We start from the raw sequence: 13,056 nt of genomic DNA on the forward strand, positions 1-13,056 counted from the left end.
ATACATCAAATACTTACACGTAATAGTAATGATTATAGTCATTGCTGACCTCAAGGTCACACCTGAGGTCCCACCTGACCTCAAGAATCTTAGATCGAATACACGTGCCACTGAATAAATCTGGAAAGCCTCAAAATTGAAAAACAACAGGGATCTATTCATCTCCTCTGTTAAAAAATACAAACAAGCAATACTGCTAGTTAAAACGTTACACAGAATGAGCACATAGCAAATGCTAAATCTGGCAGCAAGGAATTATTCACTATCCTGAGGGAACTTGAGTCTCCCACCAGCCCACCTGACACCTGTCACAAAGACGAAACCTGGTGTGCTTACATACAGCATGCACTCCTGGACAAAATAGCTATGCTCCAAAACAAAATCGCAAACAAAAAAGACAAGTTAACACTGCCAGCTATTAACACTGACCCATCAATCACGAGAGAGTCTTTACCACCCCCCTTTTTGAATTTAGGCCAGTCTCCACCACTGAGGTCATCAAAATCATCTCCACTTTAAAACCGTCAAGGGTTCAAGGTGAAATATGCCCTGCCCCTATCATCAAAGACTGTGTTACAAAACTCACCCTATTCACCACCTCTCTCATCAATAACTCCATCTCACAAGGTACAGTCCCTAAGAATCTGAAAGAAGCATGGGTCCTCCAGCTTCTAAAAAAAAAATCCCTGGACCCCAGCATCCCTACTAATTACCATCCCATCACGACAGTCCCCTTCCTCCTGAAATACTTGACCATGCCACCTAACCTCCAGATTCAGGAACACCTAGAAAATAAAAATCTCCTGGGTCTACGCCAATTGGGTTTCCGACCCAGACACGGAACAGAAACGGCACTCCTTGACCTAAAAAAACAAATGGATACCATAACTGACAACAGAAACTTAGCCATACTGCTTCTCCTAGACCTCTCTGTGGCATTTGGCTTAATAAATCATAAAATGCTATGATTCCACCAGGACAGCGCTGCACACTTCTCAATCAATGCTATTACCTGGATAAAATCATTCCTCTCCGAGAGTACTTTGAGAGTTTTTTCCAACCTAGCTAATGTCACCCCTGCCGATGTTCCTTGCGGGTTTCCTCAAGGATCTTGCGTGTCACCAACACTTTACACCATATTCACCAAGCTGCTATTTGACTGTCTTGATGAAGGTGGAGTATCCTATACAAACTATGAGGATGATACATACATTCTAATCCACCTAACAGGAGACTACAACAAAGACTCCACCATCCTCAATGACATTTACCAGATGATCCAATCCTGGATGGCCCACATTGAACTTTGTCTTCATAATGACAAAACGGAGCTAATCCCGGTCGGCACGCAAACACACCTAAAGAAACGTGACCCAAAATACAAACACTTCATAATATATGAAAATTCCATTACCGTCTCCAAAGATGTAAAAACGGTGGGTGTGTACTTGGAGCACTCCTTAACCTTCTCTAGACAAGTAAACTCCATAATCTCATCAGCAGCATACACTGCCAAACTCATTAACACCTCCAGACCCTACTTATCAGCAGACAGCTGCCTAACCTTAGCAAGAACCCTCATTCTGTTGAAACTCGACTATTGTAATGTCCTCCTGGCTGGCATTCCAACTAGCAGCATTAACAAAACTACTGGTCACTCAAAACAACACCTTACGGGCAGCACTAAACATACCAAAAAGAGAACATATCTCTGAAATCAGACGCAAAGTGTGCTGGCTACCAGTTCAGGACCGGATCAAATTCTCACCCACAAATGCCTCACTAACATAGATCTTAAATATCTTACCAACCTGCTAACTCCAACACAAAGCACCAAGACTACATGCTCCGCTTCAGCCTTCCTCCTATCTGTTCCGAAATTCAAAAGAACAAAGACTGGGGTACGTAGCTTCCCAGTTGTGGCAGCCAAAGGCCGGAAAGCGCTATCTCTAGATATTAGACCTGACCCTTCCCACCCCTCGTTCGGTATAAAACTCAAAGCCTGATTCTTCACATCCAATGTGTAGCCTCTGTGCCTTTATCCTTACAGTTTCATCCTTAGAAAATACATCTGCTCTACTTCATTTGCAAATTACATTTTTTAAACAAGGTTGCACATGTAAATATTACTGATTACTGATTATGTACCAACTGGAAAAATATATATGTAAATATGTTATGTCTGTAAATATGCTTAATATGATTCAAGCCAAAACATTGTTTTCTATTGTTGCCTGTGGTAACCCTGTAATGTGTATTACCTGCTCTCCAGCGCCCAGATACCTATGGGTTTGGCGTGCGCTACACATGTTAAATAAATCAATGAAAAAATAAAAATTGCAGGTGGACCTGCAGACCATGGACATACTATCCAAAGGTTTTTCTACAGAAAATGACAGTGGATCACTTACTACGAATTTACCATCTGGATTACCAAACATTGGTTAATGACCTGAATGTTTACACGCTGTAGCATGGCCATAGTGATTAGAGGCATTGTACTTGGACACAAAGGTCACAGACACATCAAATAAAGTTTTTTATTTCTTCTAAAGCCAATGGGGATCATTACGACCCTGGCGTTAAGGGTTTAACAGCGCCGTAAAAGGTGTCGGCGCTGTTAAACCCTTAACGCCTGATTACGAGGTCCCTTTGCGGCTCCCGACCTTAACGGCTGGTCCCGCAAAGGGACTTCCGAGGTAATTACGGTACCGCAATTTGCAGTAACGTATTTACCGCCTTCCCCAGTCCTATGGGCAAAAATGGGAATGGGGAAGGGCCAATGGTAAATGGGGAATTACTGCCCTGCCAACCTTGGAATGGGGCGGTATTTCCCCATTTACCATTGGTGGACTCGTTACAATACCGGCAGCAACCATGATGCTAATAGCGTCATTGGTTACCGCCGGTGTTGTAATGAGGGCCCATGGCAGTAGAGCACTTACCACACATTTACTACCTGGATCAACAGTCTATCATTAACTTGACATATGCAAGATGCAGATGCTGCTAACCTTGAATGATAGCATACCTTCAATGCCACCACTTGTGAAGGTTATAAACTGCCTATATGTCTCCACTAGTGTGACTTCCCAAGTCACAGTGGGTGGGGGTGCCAGTATTCATTGCCATAATCACAAAGGTGTTGAAAACAATTATTTATAGCAATTAAATCCAGTTTCCAACTGAGTCCACAATGTCAATAACAGCAAAGTACTCTGTTATGGTGGGGCCGGCCTAAATATTGTAGTTAGTGTGATTGATCGAACAGAGATGGCATTTGTGCATGTTTCACACATTCAAATAATTGTACAATGCAGATTGCAGAATATATAATCACACACCCACAGATGTGTACATTTATGTGATCCGTCTCTGAGACCAGGGTCATGTAGAGAAAATGTTTTAATGTTTCATGAAAAACATGGTCAATGATAACATTGCTGCTTGGTGAGTGACCCTATGCCACACATCATGTAAGAGGTCGGATACATGCCACCTATTGAGACACATGCAAAGGAACTGTCTATCCTGTGTTCTTTGCACTGCCATGGATGATGAAGCACATCCCTGCCAAATATTGCTTCTCACCCCTGTGCACAAGTCCCAGACATCTGCTGTGAACTCTACAACCGAGCACTGTTTTGGCCATGCTTAAAAGGAATGGCAAGCATGCACTGTAGGTTGCACATATGTGTGGTCCAGAGCACTGCAATTTATAGAGGTTCACAATACCGGATAAGGGGTTATCCACTTGCCAAAAGACAGGCATTGATACATGATTACTTCCAGGCTGAGGCCAGTTCACGATATGATTGATGTCAACAAGGGGGTAAAGAATGTTGCACCATTTAAGAACAATATGAATACATGTTGGAAACCTCACTAGGCAGACACACACACAACCAGACACTGATGTGGTGGATGGGATGTTTCATAGTGAGTGTCCATACATGATACTTCATGTGTGACACCCAGTGTGAGTAAGCTGTGGCCAAAAAGCGAACCATGATGCAAGGTATTTTTACTAATATGCAACTCCAGTGATAAGTTAGTGATGGTCGAAGAGATGGCACTATGCATGTGTGTGCATATTTTATCATGAATATTCAGGTGGGCTTGAGTATAATGGGAGTGTGATGTGCTGTTGTTATTTTGGTGTTGTTGTCTGTTGGTGTGTGGATGCATGGCTCAAGTTCACTTGTGAGGATGCCGTTTGTGAAGTGATGGTAGTCACCAATGATGTTATGGATGATAGACAATTTAGCCGAAGATGGCCTAATGAACTGCTTGGACCAGCACTGATATGGGGTTGTACTGCATCCTACCATGGTCCTCCATACACTGGACAAGGTAAACATGCATCCCAGGCTGCACGGTGCTAACTGCAGAAAAGCAGGACTTCCACCTCTGTTGGAGGCAGCTACATCTACATTCTGCTGCTTAGGCTCAAAATACCTGTCATGACCTGTCCGTGCTCCTGGATGGATCAATAAGGAGGCTTTGCAATGCAGACATGTTCCTGTCCAGCATATTCCTCATAACTCTGTGTATGGCAATTTCGATCGCATTTGTGCACATTTTGGACCTCCACTTCATTATTTACTCCCGTTGAAGATTTTGCTCAGCAGCATCAGATTGCCTGAAGTCCTAGGTGTTAACCTGCAATAGGGCTTCAGACAACAAACACAGTGGTGTGTTCAAGTGTTCCCCAATCATCCAGCAGCTTTAGTGACTGTTGGGTTGTTGCCAGTATTTTGGTGTTGGGCCAAGTGTAGAGGTAGCCAACAAAATCACATCCACCATCATGAGAGACAAGTAAGAGTTAATCCTCCAAAATCCCCTGATCATTGTTCAACTCTTCAGACCCCTTTGTGATCCACCTGAGTTCATCTGTTCACTCTCACCACTAGTGGTCTAGTGGTTGGTGAGTTCTGCCAATGTTCCATTGGTAGTGACTGTTATTTACCACTGTTGGGTGGCAATAGCTTCCTTTCAGTGAATGTCTGGCAGGCATTTTCCTGCTTGGATATGTCAGATGGTGTTGCATGGCTGGTTGACCACTTCTATGGGTACATGATCCACCAGTGCCACTTTTGTTGCCCATATGATTGCATCCTGCTGGGATGCCCAGCATCTTCGTGTTCGATCGATGCCTGTGATAGGTGATTCAGTGTGATATGTACAAGTGATTTTGACATGGGTTCCCATGTGGGTGTGCCTCACAGCGTCCTCCAGCATGGTGAGTGAAAATGTAAGTTTAATTGGTCTCAGCAAATGTTGTTTTCATGTCCCCCATGCAAAAGTGCCTGTCCGTTGGACAGTCTGGTCTTTGATATCCTCAGCCTTTGAAATTTCCTTCTGCCTGGAAAGCTTGAGCTCATTCTACCTCTTGTGTAAGACATCATTTATTTGTGACACACTGCATTCACAATTGATGGGCTCTAAAGGGGACTACCACATCCCGTTTCTGTCCCATGGACATGCAGCTCCCAGAACTTGGTCTTCTACCTTAATCATGCTGTCCACCAACTCATCTAATCAGTCTGTGAAATGAGAGCTCTACTACCTATAGACATCTTCTTCTTGGCAGCAAGATTAGAGCAGTCTGCAATTGCCCAGTTCGAGAATGTTTTTGAGCAGCAACAAAGGTAGTCACTCTGAAGGTTTCCAGGAGTGGCGGATTGGTCGTTTACTTTTCTGTTGTTTTATGGGATTTTATGATTCTGATATTGAGTATGCCCTCACGTCTTCCTGCACATATGCGGCAGTCATGATAGCATCACTCCTGCCAATGTTTGGACCTCCATGAAAATGTGTGTGCATCCCTTCCACTGTGGGTAGCAGTTTGTTTACAATGTACATTCATCTGTGGTCTGGCAAATGGACCTAATACACCTTGTTGGTATTTTTCTAATGTGCAGCTATGGGTTCCAGTTGTGGAATGGCATACCCATAGTTTGGTGGTAGTCTGGCAGTATGAAGGCTAAACTCGAAAGAGACATCGATGAATGGCTTTGAGATGATGGGTGTAATAGTGATGAAAAAAGGAAGGACAATGGGGTCATTCCGAGTTTGGAGGCAGCCATGGTGCTTTTAGCACCATGGCTGCCTCCAAACCCAGGTCCGGTCTGGCTGAATGAGGACTTACTGGGTCATTCTGACCTTGGGGGACACGGTAAGTCCCCATTCAGTAAACCATTCCCATGTGAGCCTCCATAGGGCTCAATGGGAATGGGGAAGGCGCTAATTACGGGCCCGCAAATAGTGGGCCCGTTATTAGCGCCCTGGTCCCTTACCGGGACCCGCAAAGGACGTGTGGTCAGTCGCATGCAGTGGAGCAATGACCATTCACCCAACGGGGCACTACCCCATCCACAACAATGAATACTGAGGATAACATTACCTGGCTCACCAACATGACTGTCGGCAGGCAGGACACAGCACAGGAACAGACCTTGGGGATGCACTGATGACAAAGGTCCCTTCAACTGCAGACTTCAACCAGCACAACGTGAGCAAGAGCCAACACATTCATACACACATAGGTCACTGACATTATGATGGCACAACATCATTGGCATATAGGGTGCTGCTACTGCGGGCATGTGGTATCAGGAAAATGTTAATGCACACTGCATTCCTGGACTGCCTGGCATGAGACATTAGGGGTGAGTGCACTACTTGGAACAATAGTGACTGACCTCAAAGGTTCACCCTCACGTGGAAATAAGCCCACTTCATCCTCATAAGAATGTATTGATCCTCATACACACTGACTGTGGATATCACTTCTCTCAAAATGTGAGTGTTCAATATTCCTCCACACAACATGTCAGCCCATGTGCAACCCTGCACACATGTGCATATGAGCGAACCATGATTACCTGACATAGGACACTGCCACCATTGATGTGTGTAAGGTACCATGACACATTTACCTGAATACTGCAACAGGTGCCCTACATGTTCCACAAGGAATGTCACACCACCCCCCCATAGCCACTCAGCATGCAAACGTGAAGCAAGCTGGAAATTACCAGGGTTCTGCCATACAGTGCAGGACACCAGGGGAGCAACTATCGCCATGTATATGACACACAGACATGTTCATGGTGCCTGGGGTGACTCTACACATAACTACATCTGCATGTGTGTGTGTGAACTTTATTAAAATTACACTAGCAACACAGGGGAGCATGAAGGCATCGGTCACCAGATAGAGCATGGCACTGGGGCACATCAGTCCTGCCATGTCACTGGGCATGATCAACAGGGACCCACCAAATGCAGGTGAATGGCCTTGACCTGGCAGAAAAATTAATTTGCTGGTACAAATATACTGCATCTTGCACAAACACCAACTATGTACCGAGGGACAAGGAAATGAAAAGCACAGTACACTGCCAGTAGACAAAATTGGTCCTGAGACTCCATCACTTCACACACCGAGCAACAACACACATACGTGGGACCATGCAATCAAAGCAATGCAAAGAAGTGGCCTTACATCAAATGCAGAGGTACGGATAAATTGACATGTGTAGACATCCTTACACTGAGCAGGGGGACCTGGAAGATATACAGACCCATTCTCAGGCAAAGAGTCACAATGCACACAGCTCTTTACACATTTGCTCATTGTGGGTCACACGGGTACACACATGCTCGCAACGTTCCCACCTGTTGTCAGATAGAATCCTGAAGAGGATCAGCAGAATGTCAATAAAATACTAATTCCAGACCCTTGTGTTTCCAACACTGGCAGGCTGGAACAGGCTCTCATATTCGTAGGCAACTTCCGATTGACTGATGCCCCACACACAATTAGAGGCCTTACTCTGTGGCCGATGAGCACTTGAACCCCCTACACACAATGTTGCTGGACACAAGGGCCAAATTACCTTATCGACATACCAGAAAAGTTCAAGGTAAGTATTTTGTTCCCGGATAGAGGCAGGCCATGGCAGCTGTTTACAGAAATGCATAGCACATAACACCCTCCAACCCACTCTCCCTTCCAGGAATGCCATGCTCATTCCCCATGCATGTGGAAAAGTGTACATGACTCATGGATGGAACATAATATTTTGTATTGAAATTAACATAATAGGGTGGAAACAAATGATGGAAAAGGTGCACAGTAACATGGGCAGATAATAAACACATTAAATAATGAGTTCAGATACTAATATACTTGTGAATGAATGATGTATTCACGGAGGGAGTCAGAGGGCCAAACCAGATAAGGAGATGTGTAAACTAAATAAAATAAAACAAACACTTCGCAGTGGAAGGGAAATGGGCTAGACACATTATGGTAAATAATACTGGCTCAGATGCCACCCTCTGTCCCCTCATCACCATCTCCTCTTCCTTCACCTCACCATGTAGGGGCCAATGGCTTGGTGAGATGGACTCAAAGGAAAATGAGGTGCCCACTGTTTGTCCCCTCTAGGCCATAGGAGGAGTTAAAGGGAGCGAGAGTGCAGGGGATATGTGAGGCAAATGTGGCTGTCTGTGGCAGTGACAGATGTTGCTGGATACCACAGACAGCCTCCTTGTCCTCCCACAATTTGCCTATGGTCCCCTGCAACCTCCACCCTGAGACCCCTGCAACCTCCACCCTGAGACCCCTCAGTTCAGTACTGCCACCATCCAGTGTGTGGACCTGAGCCATGATGACATCGGGGTGGTACCATGCAGTGGCAGTGGTCTCTGGGGTGGGCACAATTGCCTCCTTCGGTGGGCAAACTGTGACCAGCACACATGATCTGGGTAGCACAATTGACAGTGTAGGCCCCTTTCATGCAGGTGTTGCTGAACAACGACATGTTGCATGCAGGGCACTCGGAGGGTTACATTCACTGTGCACTTGTACTGGGCCAAGGGAATGGCAGGGGGCAGGACTCACAGGGAAACAAGGGCATATGACAGTCCAGGGAGCTGGATGAGCTCATGCAGCTGGATGGGGGACACAAGGATGTGGGATGTTTCAACCCACTAGTCCAGGCCCTGCAACATTCCTGTGTGCTGCTTGCATCAGGAGCATCAGAATGGCCACCAGAGAGCATTTGGCTTGCTAAAAAATCATCCAGAAGTGCGCAGGAAAAATCTAAAAACTAGGCCGCCGTCCACTTTTGCCTATGTCAGTGGTAATAGAGGAGACCGCTGCCAAAACCCATCATTTGCTCTCCACAGAGCATGACTGATTGCAAAAGAAACACAAAGCTGTGTGAAAATCAGTTTTTTCTTGGTTGTCAAATTTGCAAAAATCATGGCTCACAAACCACCCAAAAGATCCAACCTCCTGTTGGGTGTTGAACATCATTATACTTCAAGAATCCACATAAATATAATGTCAGCAGAAGTATATGTTATCTGAACAAAGTCCACTTTTGAAGATGGTTGCTGGAAAGAAATCTGTAAAATATGGGTGCAATACCGTTACTCGCCTCTGTCAGACGCTGGTGATTTCTAAATCTGACAGGAGAAACTGTGTCTCAAAAGCTAAATATGCCAAAGAAGGGATTTCCATCAAATGCCATATAGGGTGCCACACATTGATTTTCATGTTGAAAAAGACTGGAATTGAAGATATGTTTGCTTATTTTAAATTTGTAACTGTAATTTTGTACAAGGAACAATGTTAAAATGGACTATAAGGTAACCTGATTCAGCTAAACTTCCAACAGGTTTCCCACACTGAGCTTCAAACACATTCCAAACCTCCTCCCTAAACAAAGGAATATTTTCTCCTGTGCTCTGCTGAAGATCTGACAGGCAAATGTGAAAGGAAATGGGAGGGGCACTCTGTCATGTGGCTCTGAGAAAGAGACAATGGAGTCCTTGAACTGAATGGAAATGGTAATTTGGGTGTGACTGATATCAACTGTCCTGGCAGAAAGACAAGCCATGTGACTCTCTGACTCAGCCAAGCTTTGGAGGCGGGCCAGACTGAAAATGTGGATTTGAAATTGGACTAAATATATGTTTAAGGAAAAGACTTATAAAATATTGTACCAAATTAACAAAAATATGAAACTTAGAGATTATTAAAATGAAAAATTCACTCACAGTTTAAAACTAATCTGGAATCTGTGCGACATTCAGAGACTGAACCATGAAAATGTTAATATTGTAGCTATTGTAATCATGCTAGGAACATGAAAAATTACAGGAATATTCCCAGAGGGTATGTGCATGTGTGTATAAAAAATCATGCAGATCTGGAAATGTGTAAACAACCAAAAGCACGAAAAACTGTCATTCACTCTGACACATCATGACACACTGTTCCTTTCTCAGATCAGGGGACAGGAATTTATCTGACCTATCAGATCCTTAGAGGGTTGGGCATAGACAATCAGTCTCCCCACCCACTTTGGAAAATGGATAAATAGGGACTGCTGAGGACAGGAAAGACACACACACTTTCACTCATCAACTGATCCACTGGTGAAGCACCCTGCAGGAAGATCCAGACTCCAGAACCAGACTCCAGATCCAGACACTAGAACCAGACTCCAGAACTCTGAAACAGAAAGGCTAACCCAAAAAGCTGGACCCTTTTCAGCAGGCCTTTAAAATCTAGCAACCTGATTTAACCCCTAAACTTCCACTGGGCCTAACCCATTCAACTGCCTGGCTGAGCTGTTTGCTGCTTCTGGCCAACAACCTTTGCTAGAACCCAAAATCCAGATCAGGCCAGCAGAGCTGTAACCCAGAACCCATCAGATCCAGTCCAAGAGGCCGCACAGAGACCAGAGTGCTCAGAGCAGAACTAAGCGCCCGAGACCTGTCCAGTGGCGTAGTGAAGTCCAGTCCAAACCTTTGACCAGATCATTGACAGGTCCATTTTAAACCAGAGTTGTGAGTATTTAGCATAGCACTGTTCATAGCCATCTCTTAGTTTAAAGTAATCCATCCAACCCATTCCAACATATCCAGACTGCATTGGAGAATCTCTTCTGTCCATTCTGAATCCTTTCTCATCCATCTAATCCTGTGATAATTGTTAGTGTAAGCCAACCTGTTTGTAATTCAAAGTGCAATTTCATTAGAAATCTTGATTCCTTTTGAGAAATATCGACCTCTACTAAAACCTCTGCCACTTTTGAACTGTACGTGCTAGGAACGAAATTTAAATGTCATTTTGAAGCTAACATCCTCAGCTTTCAAACATTCCAATTCCTTATAATTTTTCCGTAATCGCGTTTCCCACACGTGGAAAAGTTGCCGCGAATTTGCATTTGGCTCAATTTCACCACCTGTAAAACAGCTATTTCTTGTTTTCAACTTCTGAATTTCGTTTTCCATCTGCTAACCATTCAACACTCATTGCTTGTGTCTACCTGAACCAATCCAAAGCCACTCTCACTAGTTCTGAATCCCATTTAGTGAATTAAAATCATTTTAGCATTTTTCCCATTCCATTCAACCACATTTAAAAGCAATTGACCTGTTTTAAAATCATCCTGTTCTCTCTAAGCTTGCTCGGGGGAATTGGGATTGAAACTGAAATTGTTGATTGTTATTCCTGAAACCTGTGTGCCCTCATTCATCTCTTCGTATTGCATATTGGGGGGAGTGAGTAACAACAGGGAGAAAGAGTGATTATATTGTCTTTGGTTGAATTCATATCAGGTTTCCTTCTGTGTTGCATTCCTTCCTTTGCATTTCTTTGAACTCATACAAACTATTCTCTGCTACATTATTCTTCCTATTCCTACTCCTAATTGATTAAAGAGATTGTTGAGATTGTCATATCACCCATTGCTGATCAATGTTCATATTCATAAGTGTGATATTCAGATATTATCCATATTTATAAAAGTGTGACATATATATTGTTCAATTCTTTAAATAAATATTTTAATTTGCAAAACAAACCTATTTCTTGGTTCAGTGAGACAGGGGGAATTCAAAGAGAGGGGCGTTATATAAGGGTACATCATCCAGAATTAAAAATATATAAATAAGGGTTTCCATTGGGCATCCCATACTAGGCATTAGTTGGAGTGCTGGATTGAAATCACTTACAAGGACAATGGGTGGAGGGACAGTTGGAGCAGCAGGTTGCACATGAGCTGCAGCAGATGGAACTACTGTAGTTCCTTGGGGTCCACATGGCCCTGCAAATCCTGTCTTCTGCCGTTCTTGTGCCTCCTCATGCCGTTCCTGGGACACCACATCCAACATCTCCAGCCATTGCATCCTCTTCCTTGTATATGCCCTGTGAGTGGTTTTCAGCTCTAACACGACATGAGGTGTCACACACTGCAGTGTCCTGGCCCATGGGGTCACTGGCAACAGAGGATAAAGGGACAAATGTGGCAAATCACAGACTATGGGATGTACAGCATTAATAATTGGCTGACACGTCCCATCTATATGTGCAAAAGACACAAGATACATTTGCATATGCAGATACTAGGCCAATGCTTTCTTGCATATGGGAGGTGCAGTGAACATTGATGTAGCATACACAACTGGGAACTATAGACATGACACAAGCATTATCGACATGCCCTTGTGGCCGATAAAGAGGAAACCACCTACCATGCTTGGTACCCAGAGTCCCAGAAGGCTGATATGGGCCCTTAGTTTGGGCCTGGATGAATCTTCAGACTCCGCCTCCAGCAACCACTGTGCTTTCATACCAGTGACCTGTCCGAGGACGTCCCATCACTTTTCCACCTCCTTTTCACTGCAAAGGTTGACCACAAGCATGCGGATGTGCCTTGCTCTCTTGGACCAGGATCTGGCCCATGCTGCCACCTCAGTGTGCAGCAGGATGGGACCAGTGAGGTGCCCATACTTGTTGAGCACCTCATCTCCCAGGACCTCGACCTCCATTTAGGTGAAGTTGGGGATTTGCAACCGAGGAGCTGGAGAGGAGTGTCCATCCCCAGAAGGTGAAGAGTCATGCTGCGGTGTGTGGTGGGGGTCAGAGTGGAAGGTGCCGACTTTATGGTATGAGCAGTCATGCCTGGTGGTGAGGCAGAAGCTTCCACACCACTGGGAGGCTCCACATATGGCTGTAGATCCTCCTCC

The sequence above is a fragment of the Ambystoma mexicanum genome, chromosome 5p (genome assembly GCF_040938575.1).
Source record: "Ambystoma mexicanum isolate Mex_15411 chromosome 5p, UKY_AmexF1_1, whole genome shotgun sequence".
Classification (NCBI taxonomy): Eukaryota; Metazoa; Chordata; class Amphibia; order Caudata; family Ambystomatidae; genus Ambystoma; species Ambystoma mexicanum.